The sequence below is a fragment of the Eschrichtius robustus genome, chromosome 18 (genome assembly GCF_028021215.1).
Source record: "Eschrichtius robustus isolate mEscRob2 chromosome 18, mEscRob2.pri, whole genome shotgun sequence".
Lineage (NCBI taxonomy): Eukaryota > Metazoa > Chordata > Mammalia > Artiodactyla > Eschrichtiidae > Eschrichtius > Eschrichtius robustus.
Window position 1 is genome coordinate 47,276,020 of NC_090841.1, and position 21,172 is coordinate 47,297,191.

Consider the following 21,172-nt stretch of genomic DNA (forward strand, 5'->3'; position numbering starts at 1 on the left):
AACATAGAGATGAGAAAGACTTTATCTACTGCGACCCTTTTATTTTACTGATGATGAGACTTAGGGGCAGCGAGGTTAATCATTTCTATAAAGTCACACCATTAAATAATGATAGATTAATCCCAATTCCCCTGACTCCCACTTCAGCAGTGGCCACACTGCCTCTGTCAATAAACGAAAAAAGAAAAGTACAGAATACAGTAAACTATGGAATCACTGAAGGAAAATGAATCCTCTTTTCTCAAGTAGCTTATGGATTGCACAGGAAGCCAAGGTTACAGACACTCAGATGATGTTACAGACACTCAGATGATGTCACAAGTATAAGTTGACTCCACTTAAAAACCTGATCTAAATGTTCATTTGTGATTCCATTGTATAAAATTTCGAATATATCTGCCACAGAAACAATGGTCATTCAACTTTGTGCACAAAACTTTTAACCTGTACTACTGGTGAAATATATTGTTTATAATGTTACCCTGAGTCCTATATTTTAAATACAGAGCAACAAGGAAAAGGAGAAAGGCAAATAAATTATTTTCCTCTCTATATCTTGAATATAGAAAAAATTATAAATAGAACCAAATTGAAAGAGGTAACATTTGTCTTGAATTTTCTTTAAAGCACTCTTCTCATTATTTTTATTCCATTCTCCACTAAACTGGGCATTGGATGTTCTCATATTTGTCTAAGGCCCAATACTTCTTACTACGTACATGACTCAGCACCCCAAATGACTCAAAGCATTGGCCCCAGGCAGGTGGCTCTTACCAACCTGAGAGTAGCTGACAGTATGTGACACTGTGAAAGGATGTTTTTAAAAGAGGCTACTTGTCAATATATTGGTGACAGTTCAGGCAGTATAATAAGTGAAAAGAGGAAACGGTGTCATAAATTTAATTTCCTGCCAAAGTCACCTCACTGGCATTTCAGCCTAAGAATAGTCTTTCCAAATATTCTCCTACTTTTCTCAACACCATGTAAATGCTCTTCTAACTCCTTTGATACTTCAATAAGTATCTTTCTTTTCTTTTTCCAGAATCCTGGTAGCATGTAGGGCTCTGTCAGTGTGTGCTTGTTGGTGAGGAGAGGAGATGAGAAAAAAATTATAATAGAGGTGGTCGTTTTTACATGCAAGTTTTGTTTGGGGGGAGTTATCCAATGAGGCAGAAATAGCTGGAGACAATGTGGCCAAAAAATTTTTCTGATATAGTAATATAAAGGAAAAGACTCAAGAAATATATATATATATATATATATTACTATATATATATATATATATATATATATATATACACACACACAGACATCATTATATATATATAATGACACATACACACACATACACACTTTTTAAATAGAGGTCAGGGTCTGGGTTGAGAAAAATATATAGCCATATTCACTGAATAACAATAGGTTAGGAATGGAAGGACTATTTGAAGCAATATATTCTTCACACTTTTGTCATTGGGTTCTTACATTTATATCACCATCTCATTGAATCTCTGTAATCAGTCGACAAGAAATGTATTTTCCTTTTGTGATTTCAAGAAAAATATGAAGTGTGAGAGCCCAATTGTAGTGCCTGGAAACGTAGGATTTTGGTTGCAGTTTTAAAGTTGGACTATGGAAAAGAATAATCCTGATTAATTTAGAAAAATAGATACTGCCATGTGACAAGGAAGATTACAAAGAAATATAGCTCTTAGCCCATAGCCTCAAGTGGTTGTCATATCCTAGAGGATGGCATGAAGCCTTAATCATGGCATGCTTTTGTAATCATAGTCAGGTTACTTAATTTTTTTAGTGTAATTTAGACAAGTTATTTAAATTGTCTGATTTTGAGGCAACCTTGTACTTTACTGTTCAAGAAATAAATGCTGTCCATGTTCAAAACTATTTCCCTTCTGAGGTTTGATTCATATATTCAACCCAGCTCACCTACGAACAGAGCAGGTGGATGTCAAAGAAGAATTTACCAATGGTTGACATTGCACTATTCATTTTTTTTTTTTTTTTTTTGCTGCAAAAGCATTACAACAGAAAGAAACATCTAATTTCTAATGTGGCAATAAATGCTAGTCTTTTGTGCATTCTGATAAAACCTTTCACTTTATTTCAAAACAGTAGTAAGTCAGAGCAAATCTTCCATTTTCCTTACATCTCTTCATTTATGAGCGAAGTCTATAGTTGCACTGATCCAATGGCTTCTCTTGACCTAATTTATGTTGTACCATGAGATTCTATTAAAAGAAACTAAATCACTGCAGTAGATTTATTCATCTTAAATAATTTAAGCTAATTGAAAAAGAACCAAACTAAAACTAAAACACTTCTCTCAAGCATTCAACTTCTGCATGTCAATTAGTAATTTAAACAACCAGCTAATCACAACAGCTTCGTGTGAAACACGAACCTGTGCTGTGTACACATTTCTCTACCACCACGGAGCTGAAGATAGAAATAAACATCAACTCTGAGTCTGAAAGCATGTGTATCTATTCTGGAGTCATTAGACAATTCCAATAAAATATTTTCACTGATTGATTTGAGACTTTTCTCAAATTTGCCAAATAATTTTGAAAAGAGCACATGGAAAAATGAGAGGAATATCTGGAAAATCATATCCAGTCACTCTTCTGGCAATGCGCTATGGAATTTCAAACTTATAACATGACTTAAGCAAAACAAAATTTAAAACATTACTGTTATTCACCAAAGTAGCTATACCATAATAACCAGAAACTGAACTCCTATGGGTTAGTTTAAAAATTAAGAACCTAGCTTAATATTATTATGATTATATTTTTTTCTTGTCGCTCTGCTTCTTGTTGGTAAAACTTATCAAATATCAATTTAAGTCATGTTAATAGTAGCTGATCATGTGATCGCAAATTATGCTATGCTAATTGTCCCATCATTATAGAACTCCATTTGTAAAAGCAATGGTCATTTTTCTCATGCGACTATTTTATAATTCAGCTTTTGTTAATACCTGGAATGTGTGGCATAGACAGTCCCACAAAGAGTTACAAAGCTCTTCGCAGTATTTTTGCCATACATCTTCCTTCTGAGAGTTAGAAAATTCAAACATAACTTTATCTTGGAAGTAAAGCCTTTTGAAATATTGCTAAAGTGCATACTGAATAAAGACAACACACTTAAGCGGACTTTTCCCCCTTGAAACAGCATTCATCTTTTCAAAAGCAATAGATTCTCAGTCCACACGGAGTCTATTGCATTATTCATTTCATGTGCAACCTCATGCTGGACCATAAATTGTTACTTTATCTAATCAAAGGAGACTTAACTCTACAGAAGGTCAAAGGTTTAATTTTGTGAAGTATTATCTTACGCTATGAGTTTAACCGAAAAATAGAAGAAGAAAAACAGCCAAGAAACTGGTAATAAATGAACCTTTATTGCCTCAGGCATTGGCCTAGTTAATAAACTTTCATTGAAGGTTTCTTTCAACTGTTACGGACAATGAGAGGAAAAAACTCTTAAATTACAGCCATGTGTGACTTTTAAAGCAGTCATTCTTTTTTATCTCAACCTCCCTAGCTCAGGGAAAAAAAAAAAAAAAAAGACAAAGAGAGATTGTCTTCGATCTCTTAACCAAAAATGTATGTTTCTAAACAGATGAGAAAGTGCAGATAAACTTTTCTAAAAGCAGAGGTCAGCTTTGAACAATATAAAAAAAATTCATTATTTAGGTGTTGAATCTTAGAGAACAATCTCTCTAGCTAAATGTAAAACTACAAAAGGGAGGAAGAAGACGTAGTTTTTGCAAACCTAACTCTTAAATTGGGTCTCCAACTTAGCAAAATATGATGCTTTGTCATCTCACCACTGGTGCACAAAGTCCACTGTAGATTTAAAATTCATTAAATGTATGTAAATAAGTACATTATCTATGTACTGTCTGCCCTGTTTTAGACACACCAAAAAAATCCTTTTATTTTCAGAATCAAAAACAGTAGTAGCAAAATAATTCATTTCATCGTTATGCAATTAAAATTTTTAAGAACAAGTCTATGTTTTTAGCTGATACTCTCATCCAACAATGGCCCGTGAATAGTTTTTTTTTTTTTCCATTATTTTCTAGAGAAGAAAATGAACTGAGTTCTTCTGAACTAAATCTCCCTTTTTGTCTGATATGAGTATTGCTACTCCAGCTTTCTTTTGATTTCCATTTGCATGGAATATCTTTTTCCATCCCCTCACTTTCAGTCTGTATGTATCCCTAGATCTGAAGTGGGTATGTATACATGAATCTCTTTGCTGTACACCGGAAACTAACACAACATTGTAAATCAACTATACCCAAATATAAAATAAGAATTAAATTTTAAAAACCCTCCTTTTTTCAGGAGGCACTGTATTGAGTATAAAAGTTATCATGGCCTCAACTGCAACATCTTAATCTCGACAGCACAGCATAAATAAGATACAGATCCTCACATCACCAACAGAGTTCACCCAACCTGTGAGAAAGGGAAGAAGCCATGTTCTGCATCTTACTTTAGATATTCTTAAACAGAAAGGAAAGAGGGCTGGCTTGATGCTTTGAACTGGACACCCCTACCAGATTCTACCCACAAATCACAATGCTCTCAGCAGGACACCCAACCCTCTTCCCACCTGGCAACATATGGACAGAATTGGGCTCTACTTCATTCCAGGGACATGTCCCCAGGATGCTATCTCGGGCCACCTTTGAATCCGAACATGATAGCTGCTTACACTGGCAGCACCAGGTGACAGCAGGACCAGGGTCCCTACTAAGAGATACACTTCGCACAGCTGGGAGACACTGAGTTCTCCTGGGGTCAAGGATGAAGCACATTGATAGTAGCAGCTTTGCTTCTTTTCTATATTTGCCGAGAAAGAGAGAGAGAGAGAGAGAGGAGAGACTAAGGAGAAAGTGGAAAACCTAGAAATTAAAGATGATTTAATGTAAATTCCGAACAGAAAAAAATGTTGCGTTCTTTGCATAGAAAATTGAGGATAAAAACACAGGTCTTCCAAAAACATAGTTAAACCTGGATATCCAGAAACGGAAGCAGGGTGAGGCAATTCGTTGTTATTAATTAGTAGAGGGTCTTAGAATCAATGAATAGTTTTTGATTTCATGCAAGAAACCAAGAAGCCTACCCAAAGGTTACAGTGAAAAACACTGTCAATGATAAACGATTTTTTTTGCCCCACTCTATTTTCTACCTAATTTGTGTGCATGCATGCAGTTGGGGAGCAAAAGAATGAAAAGGTGAAGAAAATGAAGGAACATACGCTACTAGAACAGAAACACTGTATTTGAATGTGTATAGTAAATGGCTAGTTGTATACATTTGTGGATGAAGAACTTAGTAACAGCAAGGATGGTCATGCTTTATATAAATTTCAGTTTATTTAATTTACCAGTTTTTGAAAAAGGCTGAGGTACATTTAGAAAGTGACCCCAAGGTCAGAGAAGCATGGGAGAGTAACAAAAACAGGTATCTCAGATCTAATTCTTTATTCCATTAATCAAAGTTTTATGGGTTTGGGAAAGTTTTGCTACAGTACACAGAGAGGATAAGAAAAAAGAAAGATCAAGGGAATTCAAAGGATTTATTAAAAGTGCAGACGGTAACTCTGACTAGTGTTTTAGCTAGATAGACACAATTAATTAATTGTAATGTTGTGAAACTCTAAAATGCTGAAAGAACGTGCTCATGCCTGCAATGTAGTAATGTAGCAAAATACTTATAATCTTTCAACCACCAGGAGCTTTTGTTGGTTTTTTAACCTAATCCACAGCCTGACATAGATCCTAGAGTAATGGAACACAGTTCTTTGATTGAAATAATATCTAAACATTGCTGTGCTAGTCCGGTGGCCTAATAGAAGTCTGTCTCTCTGAAACTCGAGAAATTCAAGTTTGGAAACAAACTCAGACACTGAGCTCTGGCTTGTAAGTCCTTGAAGAAAAGCCTTTGAGACAGGAATATGCCCTTTCCAGTTTAACAGAACCAAAAACAGACATAAAACTTCTGCAACAGCTTTTCTTCCAAACAGTGAGACAGTCAAAACAAATTTTCTTCAGCCACTAAAAAGTGACTAATAAGACAACAGTAGAGTGTTGGTAATCACAGAGAGTCTAATATATGTCATTAAAAAGCTAAGTATTTCACAAGCGACCCATTCCACCAGCTTTCTTCATTTTGGTGTGAAAATCTGAGCAATATGTACAAGTTTAGTCATTATTACAAAAGATCCGTATCTTTTGTCAATTTTAGTCATGTGGAAAATTGCAAAGTGTTCGAAGACACACTAACAATACCTCAAACTCAAAAGGAATTTATGTATATCACATAGTGGCGAAAAAGATCTATATTATTTTGTTTTATTCAATGTACCTGAAAATTTGCAATAATGATAAGAAAGCCACACTTGAACATTTTAGTGAGAGAAAAGTAACTTCTAGGTCTGCACTTGCAACAGTAAATACACTCTGATTAAACTCTGAAAGATAAAAACAATAAAATCTCCATTTCATTGTGTATCCTGATAAATTCCAAGAAACACAGAATATATATCATTACTATTTACCAATATCCTGGCATCTGGTAGAAACTGCTAAGCAAAAAGCAGACGAACAAAAAACAGGAAAGGCATGGGTAGCATTAAATATACCTGAGGCTACAGCCAAATTTTGATTTTGTTTGGATGCCATGCTTATCATATTATGTAATGAAAGTGATTTAGTGTCTGTCATCTGACACTATCATATCACTTTATAAACATGATAATAAAAATGATACTAGGATGACAATGAAACAATCTGCACACTGTCACGAATGTGAAGTCTTGACATATTTTATCATTACATTGTAAGGCATGAGCTGTGAAGTTGGGTGGGAAAGCAGAGAGCAAGTAAGAAAAAAATCACCAAATTACATAATAATAATATAATCCTAAAACCACGGCAGTCCTTCTAAAAAAAAATTTCAGGAGCACAGCTAGAGTTGGTTAAGTCAGTAGGTCAACCATGTCGAGGACCCAAATTATTTCCATACTTCCTTTCTGCTATCTTCAATACATTGGAAAATATCTCCATGTTAGGAAGTTGGCTACAATAATTTTAGGCATCCAAGCAAAAAAGCGAGGAGCTATTTATTCTATATATTTCTCTTTATCCCACAAAGAATTCTTCCTCAACAGATACCTTAAAGAATCACCCCTCAGAACTCATTAGTCATAATTATATCACCTGATCATGCCAGTTTATGGTTGGAGAAAAATGTGAATTTCTAAATAAAATTAGGGTTTTGTTATAAAGGAAGAGAGTGATAAGGGGTTATTGGGTTGCAACTAACAAGACCTGCAAAAAAAGTTTATTGGGGAATATTGAAGCAAATTGTCAACAGCCTCAAATAGAAGCCCAAATACATTGCTATTCTAAACCTTCCATCATTTTAAATCTGTCCTATGCTTGCTCAACAGTTGGCATGTACCTAGATTCGGAGGATAATATCATTGTTTTTCTCAAGGCACTATTTTACTTCTCCTAATGAAGTCCTTGTACAGAAAAGTTCCATAAAATTACAATAGTGACCTTGAGTTTTATGTTTAGAACTACCAGGAACAGAAACATGAAATAGCACTCAATTGCTTTGAGTTTCCTTTTCCACATCTAGCTGGAGATATCTATAGAATAAATAATAAGATGGCATGCCTATAGAATATATAATAAGATGTTGTCCTTCATTCGATTGCTGGACAATCAAATTTATACAACTGTTACGGAATGTGACACCAAGGAACTGGTCACTTTTGAGCTATATCAAACAGTCATTTAAATATTTCTCGTGATAGTGAGGTGGCTAAAGCTGGTAGTGATATTTTTCAGTGCTTTGATGCAGTACTAAAACTATTGGATTCATGTTCTTTCTTCTTAAGGATGCAGACCAGTGTAGGAAAACTTGAAGCAGCAACTGCAGAGCTGAAGAGACGGAAGAGAATGGGAGAGAGAGAAACAGACAAGAGAGGGTTGAGGGGAGAGAGAGAGGCAACAGTAGCTTTAAGCATTCACACGTCTGTTGCCATGTCATTGCTGTTTGGTCTCTTCCTCACTTCCATCTTTGCTATAATCAACAGAAAAATGAAAAATTTTAATAAAGTATAAAAATGGAGGGCAATAGCAGAAATATGGCTTCGGACAAAGAATATATAGGCTTTGCGGTCTAAGATCTGAGCTTCAGTTCACCCTCTGTCATTGGGTAGATGGCCTCTGTTTGCAAGACCTCATTTCTGACTATTTCAATTAACTTTACCCATAGAGACGATCATGTGTTGCCTGTGTCTCACAGAATTGGTGAGAACATTAAATGACATAGGATGAGTGAAAAATGGACATAGGTGTTTCATAATGACAGTTTTGTCCCTTCATCTTGCTATCAGTCCATCAGAGCTGGTCCTTCGCTGCCTTTTTTTGCATTACTATCCCCACTACTGACAGAGCTGACACTACTTGTGGAGAACAAATGGCAGAGCCAGGCCCATGACATCACTCCCATGAAATCTGTTCCTTCAGCTGTATTTCCCAGGATCAATAACAGAACTTGGTAGAAAATCATATTCCTCATAAAGAATTTTATTTTATAAGTACTTGCATGAATGAACTCTGGATCAAATTTCAAGATTATATAAAATTTGAATCCACAACTTACTAAATGACCTTAGACAACTCACTTAACTGCCTTGGAAATAAGACTGATAAAGGTACCTACATATTATAGTGGTTATCAAAATCAAATGAGTGAATGCACGCAATGAACTTCAATTGTGCATAGCACAACAAAAGCACTCCATATATGTAGGCTATTGTTTTTGTCCTCTGACATCAAAAGACACTAATATTCACAAGTCAGTGTCATAAGGAAAATGATTTTAAGATGATGGAAACAATTTTAATATATGTTCTAATCAAAGGGAATATATATTTTGCAAAAACTACAAAAGGATTTGCATTATCCTTACATTATACATTATTACTACACGTACGTCTTGACTCCAAAGATATTTTATGACAAGAAATATATTATGGTAAAGTCACATCAAAAAAGAGATCCAGTTGCATGTACACAAGCAACATTATCTAACAAAAATCCCAAAGGATAAGTTTAGATTTTAAATATACAGTCACCAAATTATCAGATTCAGACATAAGAGTTGGCAGTGTCTCGGAAAGCAGAATCTCCTAACCCAGACTCACATTATGAATAGAGGACAGAATAAAGCTAGCATATCTCTTTCTCCACTGACAGGTCAAGCACTTTCAGCTACCCATACCAGACACACATAGGTTCTTTAAACACATATTTGATCCCCTTAAATATATTTATTATTTTTTATATGTACTGTTTATTCAAAGTGAAATATCCAGGAATAGTGGAGAAAAAATAAAAGAAGATCTAAATGGATAAAAATGCCATAGCTATTTCCCCACTATTCTATAAGAAAATATAAATCAATGCGTACCAAATTCCGATCAGCAATGTTACATCTACCGTTGCATTGGTTTCACAGTCAGTGGCTAGTTCTGTTACGTGGGAAATTTCTAATTGTCAAGTAATACAGTATATAAGAAGTACTTGGTATATTATAACAGCAGTTCGCTAGATGGGTCTCTATTATCTAAAGAGAAGCATGTCTGTTCTCAGAAAAGTATATTTTTTCCCATTTCCTTACATTATTTTCTCTCAGCATCAAGCTTCATCAAACACCTTCATAGAGATATCATTTACTGAATAGAAGTTAAAGGATTTAACCATTAACTTCTAAGCATGATTTAAATTAAATAATAACTATATTATTCTAATAGATAACAAGATATTTGGGTTTTCAGGGCACTTGATAAATAGATCTAGTTTAAACATATTCTTAAACAAGAAACAGTCCTACCTTTCTTTCTGTGTGATAATGGGAGACCAAATCAAGTTTTAAAACAGGAAATCAGGAACTTGTAGAATTCTAAGAGACTCTAAACTCTGTCTTCCTGAATTCTAATAGTTAACAAGGCGTTCTGATAAAAGTAGACATCTACATATGATCTTTCAACACACACATTTATTCACATCATAACTAAAACTGACAGTGCATCTTCATCATAATAAATTGGTAAGAATTATTTGATGTTAGTAATTCTTAAGATAAATTATTTTAACCTAATTTGACTTTTAAAACCCACTTGTAAGATACAGACAAACAGGAATGGCTCTGACATTCACTTATGAAAAGTAATTCATTAAAAATGAGGTAAATTTCACTGGCAATTACTTAAGTATCTTACTGATTTTTATTGCTACTAAAAACTTACAAGGTCATTTGAACTGATTATTATATAATCTGTTTTATATTTTTTTCCTAGAAGCAAAATACAGTTTTGGTAATCATTGTAATACAAAATATGCAATCTCAGGAGGAAAAGTAAATGAAAACATAGGCACTCAATCAAATATTCCTTGATTTCAATTAAGAACTATTATCATAGATCTTTTGAAAGTCTATGGGTAGGCTATGACTGTGGGAATTTCCAGTTAAATTTTAATACTCATAGATATTAAATTTAAATCATAACTTATTAAGTATGTACCATGTCCCAGGGACTAAAATGAATTAAAAATGGGTACAACATGATCCCTGCTCTTAAAAATGTAAACTCAATGAGGGTAGAGATTTTGATACTGACAATGTCTCTGCTTGTTCACAGACACACTGTCAGTATTGAAAACAGGGATCAACATGGAGGAGTTGCATAATATATGTTGAAGAAAGTTATGAAGAAAGAAAAGAAGGAAACAAGGAAGAAACATGAAAGAGAAAGGAGGGAAGGGAAAGAAGAAAGGGAGGAAGGGAGGAAGGTAAGAAGGAACAAACTTACATTTTAATTGGGTAGACACATATACAATTATCTATAACACAAGAGAGAATGTATGAGTTGTATTAGAAGTACACAGGCTTCTATCGTAATTCAAGATCATAAAAATTAATTAAGGCTAGGGTGTCCAGGAAAGCTTCAGGTAGGATGTAGTATTTGAGATAACTTTTGAAATATAGGTAGAGATTTTGGTTGATAGAACTGAGGAAAAGAATTATTTCAAGGTTAAAAAAAAAAAAGGAAAGAAAAGAAAAGATATAGTGAGTAATGGGACAAAGCTTAGAACATGCTGGGCTGGTATGGGGAGTATAATGTTTATGGTGTAAGACACATTGGGTGAGGAAACTAGTAGGATGTAGATCTGAAAAGGAAGATTGGTGTCACTTCATAAATGTGTTTACATGCCACTCCAATACTTTTATGCTCTGGGACCAATGGTATTTGAGAAGGGAAGTAGCTTGGTCAGAGCTGATCCATAACCCCCCTTTATCCCCTAGGCTTCCTTCATAAGCTGTGGGGACCTCATCAGAGCACCGAAGGTGACTATGGCTACGTGCTTTACTTACAACCCTACCAATTAGACATGTACCTCCATAATTTCATTGTTTGAGATAGTGATATCCCCCAATACCTAATACAGTACATGGCACAATTAAATTGGGATTTGTACGGAAGAAGTAATGTGGTGGACTTCAGTTCAGATCTTGAATGTATAACTTATTAGCTGGGCTTCACTTCTCTGAGCTTCAGTTCCACCATCTGTAAAACGGACATAATACTTAGGGTTGTAGTGAAGATTAACTTATTACTGGAAAGAGGATAATGCGCACCCCCCATCCACCCACAAAGTTCCATTCCTGGAACCTGTGAGTATTTTATCTTACAGGGTGAGTGGAGCTTTGTAGATGTGATTAAGCAAGTTAAGGATCTTGAGATGGAAAGTTTGTCCTGGATTAGCCATGTAGGCCCACTATAATCACAAAAGTTCTTATAAGAGGGCAGCAAGAGGATCAAAGTCAGAAAAAGAAGATGTGATGATGGAAGCAGAGGTTGGAGGGATATGCTCAGATGATGAAGGAAGAGACCAATAAACCAAGAAAGGTGGGTGGTCTCTAGAACCTGGAGAAAGCAAGGAAATCCATTCACCCCTAGAGCCTCCAGAAAGAACACAGCCATGCAAACACCTTGATTTTAGTCCATAAAACTCATTTCATACTTCTGACCTTCAGAATAATATAATAAATTTGTGTTGCCTTACAAGCCACTAAATTTGTGGTAGTTTGTTACAGCAGCAATAGGAAACTAATATACTTTTATATGCACATGTATATATTTGTACACACACACACACACACACACACACATTACACCTTGAGTAGAGTAGGTATTAATAAATAATAGATTTTCTTAATGGATCCATAATATTTCCTATCTAAACTTATCTTTTGCAACTTCAGGATAAATTTAGAGCAAACTGAGAGAGAGAGAGAAACCAGCATAGCAGGGAAACATTGTACTGGTCCAAGCACAAGACTGCCAGAGCTGGAAAGGAAGAGAAGGCAAGTGTGCAGAGGAGGGGACAGGTATCAGAATCATTTCAGAAAGAAAGTTTGATCTCTACGTAGACTTTAGGTCTGAAAAGGAGAACTTAAAGATGATTGTTACAGCCCAGAGGGCAAGACGATGTGATAAACTAACTCCAATACTAGAAATAGCCAAGAACAGAGGAAAATGCAAGATTGGGAGTTCACCTTTTGAGCACGTTGCATTTGAGGTGAGGAGCGATTGCCCGAGATTAGATTTTAGCACTATGTGTTTTAGTTAACTGTTAAGGGTCAATAAGTTTCCCAAAGAAGAAAAATGAGAGGCCATGGCAAATCCTCCAACATTGCCTGGGCTTACCTACATACGATAAGGGGGGGGGGGGAGTGATAGGGCAAGATCAGAGGCAGCTTTCTTTCAAGAGAACAGGCCACAGGAAAGAAGGTGCAAAAGCTGGAAAGTTCAGGGACAAACAAAATGAGGGGAAGAGAGGCAACAAATGTACATTATTCTTTCAAGCAGCCTGATGAAGAGAGCAAAACAGCTTTGCTGAGGTATACATTTTTTTAAGTAATGAAGAACTGAGTGTATTGGTGGGAAGAGATAAGATGTGAATTGCAAACGGAGATTGAAGACACCAAAAGAAAAAAAAAAAAAAGAGAGAGAAATTAATGGAGGAAGACAAGAAAGCATCAGAGGAATAGGTGAAGGAGATAGCCTCTTCAAAAGGAGAAGCATTTCGGGTAAGAATTATGCTTGGTTACGGTTTTGGGGATTATTTGGAACCATTGATATTTAAACAAAGGTCTAAATTAACAGGCTAAGTTGATTTCATTACTTTAATACATCTTTAAGCATGAAAATGAAGAACTGGAATATAGCAATTCAATTTTTACGTTTGAGACGTTTTTGCATCATAAGATTCTGAATATATTATGAAAACATTTGAAATATAATTTTAGGTAACTGAAAGCTGTATTTGTACTAGTATCATACACACACATGTGCACACACATATACCCAGATATTCAAATGTTCATAAGATTATATTTATAATGCATATTTATGAGACAGGCACCATGTCTTATCCAATATTTTATTACTAACTTCTAGCACTATCTCTGGTATATACTAGACTTTTAATAAATGAATGAAGCCTTGGTGAATCTGCACCTGAGGTTCTGAGGAACTACTTAATTGGTATTTGTCATATTACACTGTATTACAACTTATGTTTCATATGACACAGGCATCTAATAAATGCACACGATTGTAAAGATTATATATGGTGTCATTGATCTGCCTTTAGAACCGGCAAGGCACTAGGCCACACAAATGGAAGAGTGAGGGTATTGCCTCTTCATCTAGATGGTTCGAAAGCAATACTGAATACTAGTACGGATTTCCATTCTCTGTCAGCACCCTGATAAATAGTTGCTCTTTCTTTTTTATTCCTTTCCCCCACCACAGACTATCTTGTCTTTCTAAACACAAAATTAAATCATTCCATTTCTCTGCTTTAACACTTTTGACATCGCCCGTTGCCTATACCACAAGATCCAAATACCTTACTCATGGCAATATTAGTGCTTTCATAATCTGTCCTTCACCTACCTTTCCAGGTACATCACCAACATGTCACTGCTCTGACCCCACTTTATATCCTATGTAAAACCGCAAAGAACAATCTTTCATTTTTAGTATCTGATCCCTTTGCATTCCCTGTTTTCTTTGCCAGGAATACCCTTTCTCCTTCTTATGCATGAACACCAAAATCACTTATCCCCTTCTAGAAAAAGTTTTCTTGATTCACTGAGACAGAGTTGATTATGTCTTCCTCTGCCTCAACCTCTCGATTTTGCAGAAATCTAAACTATGGCTATTACTGAATTATGTTGTAATTATTTAATTACCAGTTTATCCAACTACACTGAGTTTATTGAAGGCCGAGGCCATGACTCATTAAATTTTCTTTTTGCTCTCTCGTGCCCTCCACAGAGTAAGCATTCTGGTTTTGAATGAATGAATAAATGAAAACATTACAAGAAAAGTAAAATCCAGAAAATGTAGAAGTGTGGATGGAGATGGTCATTATGATATATCAGTGAAGAAGACAGCTTAAAGTTCCAGCAGTTTATCCAAATACCCTCACAACTCAAAATAAATGAAACTCATCTTGCTACATATTCTAAGTCTAGATTCTGAACTTAGCAAAATCACATGCTTAGTTGAACTGTATGAAATCACTGATATTTGACCAATTTTAGCCTATAAAATGTTAATTTCACATGGTCAACTTAAGACCTATCACCTGGTGACAGAAATTGTCCTCCTCCAAGGCCTCTGGAGAAAACAGCACAATAAACCCACCCCCGAATTCATGCTCAAAAGAAACATACTCTTTCAAATTTACTCACAAGAAAATACACTCACCCCAGCACAGCACCTCCAAACATCAGCTGGTCCTAAAGTCAACAGCGCATTTGCCAAAGAACTAAAAGTGAATTCTAACCAAAGAACAAAAAAAATAACCTAAGCCGGAGTGAAGTAAGATTGTCATTAAATTCAGCGCCAGCACTGCTCCGTAATCTGTCATTTCCTCTGATCTCAGGGGCTAATTCACTTTGCAGACAGAACAAGGGCAGGCCCAGCACTCCCTGAGCCCCTTTACCTATGGTAATGGGTACACCTGACACCTGCGTTATCTTACCCCTAGGACGGCATGGCCTTCTTTAAAGCTTTGCCTTACGGTGCTTTTCTTTCCTGATATGCTTGAAATATTGGAACATTCAGACTACAAAAACAGAGCCTCAGGTTGAATATCCCTCTCTAAATATACTTTCTGTCTACTTATCTATCTACTATACATACCAAGAGGTCACAGTCTTTAAAATTAAACATTTCTGAAGTATTTACTATCATTTCTTCTAAATACTATTTTCTCAGTTATAAACAAAAATTTCAGAACTGACAAATTACATTGAGTTTCCAAAAACCAAAACCACCACTTAGGAAGCACCGTAGGGTAAGCACTATACTAACAATTGTACTATATCTATAGTATGTGTAGTATGCATGTGTATGCATAAACATACACACACACACAAATTATTCGAGATAAGAAGAATGAAGTGCAAAGGAATTAGTAACAGCCCAAAATTATACAACAAAAAAATGGGGCAGTCAGAATTCAAATTGGACTTGTCCACTCCAGAGTTTACACCCTAAACTTCTACACTCTAAATGGGCCTCAGTGAACTAAAAGACTGACCCGCCAAGTGCAACTGTAATGCACAAGCACATAGCAATGTTTGGGAACTTAAAGTTTCATAAATGATGAATTTCACAAATGTCGAATTCACTTTAAGTCTGAAATGCCAACACTCTGGCCATTAGCTCACAAAGTGATTCCAAATACACAGAGAGTGAAGACATAGGAAGGTTGAGGAAACAAAAATCCTTCTAACATAGTGTAAAATGATAAAGTGGCTATTTGATAGGGAGTTGAAGAAAGAATGAAGGAAGACAGGCTTAGAGGAAAATCTGGAGGCTTATCTCCTGTTAAAGAGTACCTCTTACTTTGCCATGTGTACAGATGTCTGATTCTTCTTGGGGTCTGTATGTCAGCATCGATTTTTTTTTTTTTTTTTTTTTTTTTTTTTGTGGAATGTGACCTCTACTGTAGCTTAGTTAACTTTAAGGAAAAGTTAAAGATGCATGACTAGAAATTTTCCAGATTGTTCCTTTGAAACAGTTGAAAACAGTGTGTTTTACTTTCTGCAGGAAGCCTTCTGTGATGGCTACAGCTGGGAGGATTATAGCCTCTGAACTTCTGAGCCCTTATTGCTTGCCCGACTCATATGGCACATATATCATGATGCTATGCTATGTTATTATATCATCATTACTATTAATTACTCTATGAGTAAAAGTTATCTCTCAATGAGATTTGATCCCTTGAATATAGAAATCAAGATATTATTTGGTAAACTCTTCACTAAGGTGTAGCAGGTTTGATATTGGTGATACCTCTTTCTTAACCAAAAAAAAAAAAAAAGTTAGAAATGGCATTTAAACTCTTTAGTGCTCTGAATAACCACAATCCTGAATAACAATACTATTTCATTCTTTTCCTTCTCTCTTGTATTTGCTTTAATTTGTTGGTATTTGAATTTCATTCACATTCTCAAGAAAACTTTATTAAATGTCACCCTGGTTTAAATTAATCAGTCAAAGAAGAAAACGTGATTAAAGGAAAATTTTGGAAGGGTCACAATTTTTGCAAAGCACATAAATAAGGAAGAAAATTAAAAGGTAAATTTTAATTGGCCAATAATTTAAAGAGCTTGACACTTCTGTGACACACTTCAAAGTTTACCATTAACAATTTTTTTTTTTTTTTTTTTTTAGGTAAGAAGTGGATTTATTTAGAGAAAAACACACTTCATAGACAGAGTGTGGGCCATCTCAGAAGTCAAGAGGCCCCAGGGTATGGGGAACAAATTTTTTAAATTAAGCAAATTAAGCAAAATTTTTAAATTAACAAATTTGGGATTTAAGATATGGGTCTTTACTTAGAAGCAAACTGTTCTTGCCTCTTTCTTCTTCTCATTCAATTCAGTCCAGTTTCATGTTATCTTTGACCTCGTTGGTGGGCTACATCTTGCCAGTCTGGAGTGGGACCTCCTACAGCTATGTCAAACTTCGCTCATTCCCTCTTCTTTCTGTATTCTTCCTCTCCATATGCCCTAATTATACTTCTGTTCAACCCAATTATACTTCGGTTCAACTGTTTATTTTCCTTAATCTGATCATTGGTTTATAATTTTTCTTCTGCCTACCAAATAGAGCAGCAGGCCAAAACTTCTATTTGTCAGTAAATAACTCCTTAGTCCTGGAAAAATAGCTAATTGAACTGCTTTTTCAGGCGCCCACTCTAAGTCTAGTGTAAATCTTCCCTGTCTGGTTTATCTTACCAAAAATTTGAACACATTTTGCTGATTCTTCTCTAACCAATCTTGTTTTCTTTTCTTTCCCCAATTTTTTTTCTCTTTTATCTCTCCTTCCCAAATATTGTTTTTAAATTATAAATGTTAGTTCTTTTACCTAAAGTGTCATCATATCTCTTTAATGCTGACAAATTAGCTTCCCCATAAAAATTCAAAACATCTTCCTATCTCCAAACATTTCTGAGCAGTCAATCTGTATTTCTGGGAAAGTAGATGATGTATATATATATATCTCGGATCGAAAGCTGCCTCCTCTGCTTCTTAACGTCTTAGCTATGGCTTTTTGAGCAAATTAACTAACTTGAGACTTGGATTCTTCATGTTAAAACCAGGTTAACTGCACACAGTGTATAGCATTTTTGTGAGAAATGAATGACAGACAGGATATAAAATGCCTCCTAGTCCAGTGCCTTGTACATGGCTGGCATTCAAAAAACACTTCTCCTTTACCCTTTTCCACAATTTCCTCTGATGCTCATTTGACTTTCTGGCATACACAGACACACACATATATAGTACAAGATGCACCAAATCTCAAAATAATTAACATACAAATCTACCTCGTGGGCTTAATTTAGTTTCAAAGCACATTTATGAACCTAAATAGTTCTAGACAAAGTCAATAAAAATGTACTTAGATGCCTAGTCCTAAGGAGAAAAAAAAAATACTAACTTCTATTAAATACTCTAATGTTAATATAAAAGTGTTCAATGGCTCAAAATAAACATTTCTGAACCTTAATTCCAGGAGCTTAAAAATGGTATATCTATGATATAAGCCACCAAAAGTTATGTTTGAACGTATCTTTCAGTGATAATAATCATATTGATTTAGCCGATCAAAGTAATAAAATTGGATTACATACATCAGTTCTTAGGATAAGATAGTAAAATATATTGTTTCCATTGCATATTATGCCTCATGGATTTCCTATGACAGAGTCAAAATTGATGTGAAATTGGAATAATCTAGATTCAGTACATATTTATATAATGCATATCAAATCATAGTTACTTATTTTAATATCCTTCACTTGGTCTAAATATTCTTACCATGTCTGAAATATTATCAGTAATATATTCTCTTTTAGTTATTTAAATGTCTAAAACTTACATCATTGTATTCCCAAATCTGGAAATTCTGTGATTTGAAGAATAAGTTTTGTTGGCATATTTTCATTTTGCAAAGGAGTAATACAAAAATAGTGTGTATTGTTTCAAAGATTTGATTTCTCTAAAAATGTCTCTGTGAAACAAGCACACACACTCCCTTGATAAATGTGCATATTTTTAATTATTTTAAATATTTTTTTCAGATTCCAAACATTTTTCTCTACTCACTTCATTTTCCTTAAAAGAAAAATCTGAATATTAGCCCAACTTTCTAGTTAGGGTATCAGAAATCTCAGGAAAACTCATTAATACCTTTGAGGCTCTAAGCAATATCTTGTAACCAGAGTATGAGATTCTTAGAACCATAATACAAAGGAAGTTACTATCTTTCTGTGTAATCAAAATTAGGAAACAAAGTATGTGTTTAGAACTTAACTATGAGGCAGATATCAATTTACACGATGGTTACCCAAAAAGTGAGAGAAATGGAAAGAAAGAAAGAAAGAGGGACAGAGGGAGAGATAGAGGGAAGGAGGAAGGGAGGGGTGGAGGGAGGGAAGGAAGGAAAAAAGAAAGAGAAAAAAGAAAGATCTCTATATATATCATTTTTTAGAAACTTGAAATACAAAGTGTGGCACAATCATCATGTTTCTGACTTACTAGGGAGGGGCAGCTCACAAACTTTCAAGCAGCTCTTATTACATTAAAGCAATTTCAATGCTCTAATAGAAGGTTATGTGTTTGCAATGGAAAGTTACTTGAATTTCACACTATAGAGCTGTTAGTGGTAAGTAATTATACAACTGTATTTCCAATGATGGAGTCCCATCCCTGTGCTTGTTCCCTTCCCAGTGGAAAATATCTTGTGAAGCAAAGAGTGGCTAAGGGATTCAAAAGGAGGAAAACACATACCATAAAATATAATTAAAAATTGTGGAGGCTGCATATGACAAGAATAACCATAAAAAACAGATACAAACCAGCTGGCCGTTAACAACTTCTGAGTTATAAAAATCTTAAACCTGCTGTAAAGCACTCAATTCGATTTACATAACCACAGAGCTGACATTCCTTTTAGGCTCCTCTGTTGGGGATTATTTTGACATGTTTTAAAGCAACATAAAAAGCAACTGTGAAAGGAAGACATGTATCATTTTACACTGGAATTCATTCCTGTCTTAAGACCGGACTTTCATACTTTAATCTGAACCTCTTTCCTTAAACTGGAAAATATCTTTAATGGCCACTGCCTGGCTGATTTTACAGCATTATTCTTCGGATGCTCATATTTCTAATAACATTGATGCTTTCTCACTGTGTGTTGTGTATTTGAGTCACTAGCCTTACACAATTTCAGCTCAGTGGTACCAATCCAAGAACCAATATCCATGGTCTATAAGAAGGGAATAATATTTTGGTCAACCATGACTGAAACAACTATAATTTCTTAGGAACCTAATGATGCAGACAGCATTCTACAAAGCTAACATAGCTTGCTGTAGGGAATTAAAAATAAACAAAATAAAATAAAATCAATCGTACATTGAGTGAAGTTTTGATGTATAAGTGCTGGCAGCACAAATTGCCCAGAGCACAAAATGAGCTTTGCCGTTTGATAATTTGCTTGATTCGCTATGTTGCTACATTCAGGGCATTTTATGCCTGACTTATACGTAGTCCAGTCACCTGCTTAATGTTAGAAGGATTATAATTATATACAAGGGTTTTGACTATATAGCATGTCAATATTCCAGATCTGACACAAAATATGTATATTCACTTGAGGTTTAACTATTAGAAATATTTTTAGTAATAATTTGATCTACAGTTATAATAAATAACAAAACCATTCTATTTTTACTAGAGATAAGGTAAGCAAACATATCGGGATCGTATGACAATAATAGCCCCTTAAATGAATACAATAGAAAGATCAGGGGTGTGTAGTTATGGATTCAAATTTTCACTCTGCCATTTTCTAGCTTTTCTAATTTTGAGCAGCAAACCTGAGTCCCAATTTCTTCATTTGTGAACTGGGGTTTTATTATGTATCACAAAAAGCTGTTGGGATATAATATGACATAAGGTATGAATGCTTAAAAAATAAGTTAGAACTTTAAATGAATCTGTAAAATAATACTCTGTTTTATGTGTAAGCTGCTTTTTGTTTTGTTAGATTGCCTTAGCAGTTATAGGAGCTCTCTCAGCTCTTTAGCCTGTGTGATTATTTAAAACATAAGTTACCATTAAGAAAAACAGAAAAATCATCTGAGTTTGGTATTGAAGAAATAATAATGGATTCAGTTTTAGTCATTGACAAGTTTGAAATGACAGTAGGAAATTCAAGTACAAATATCTAATATCTAGTGATGGATGTACAATGGTTTGGAAAGTATTATGGATAAAAGTGATAATAAAAATGAAAAAGGATAAAAGATCACTATAGAACAAAATCTAACCAGTGAAAGGAAAAAAAGATAAATGTTTAAATCTCTCTGTAAGTTTGTCCTAAATGTTTATTATAATGTATAACAGTAATACTTTGGCTGCATCATTTTGAGTAAACATGAACTTAATCACC

General features: G+C 34.7%; 1 protein-coding gene across 1 annotated transcript in view; it reads right to left on the reverse strand.

Moving 5' to 3' along the window:
* Positions 1–21,172, reverse strand: part of DACH1 (dachshund family transcription factor 1) — a 412,059-nt gene that overhangs the window by 199,452 nt on the left and 191,435 nt on the right. The window lies entirely within an intron of this gene.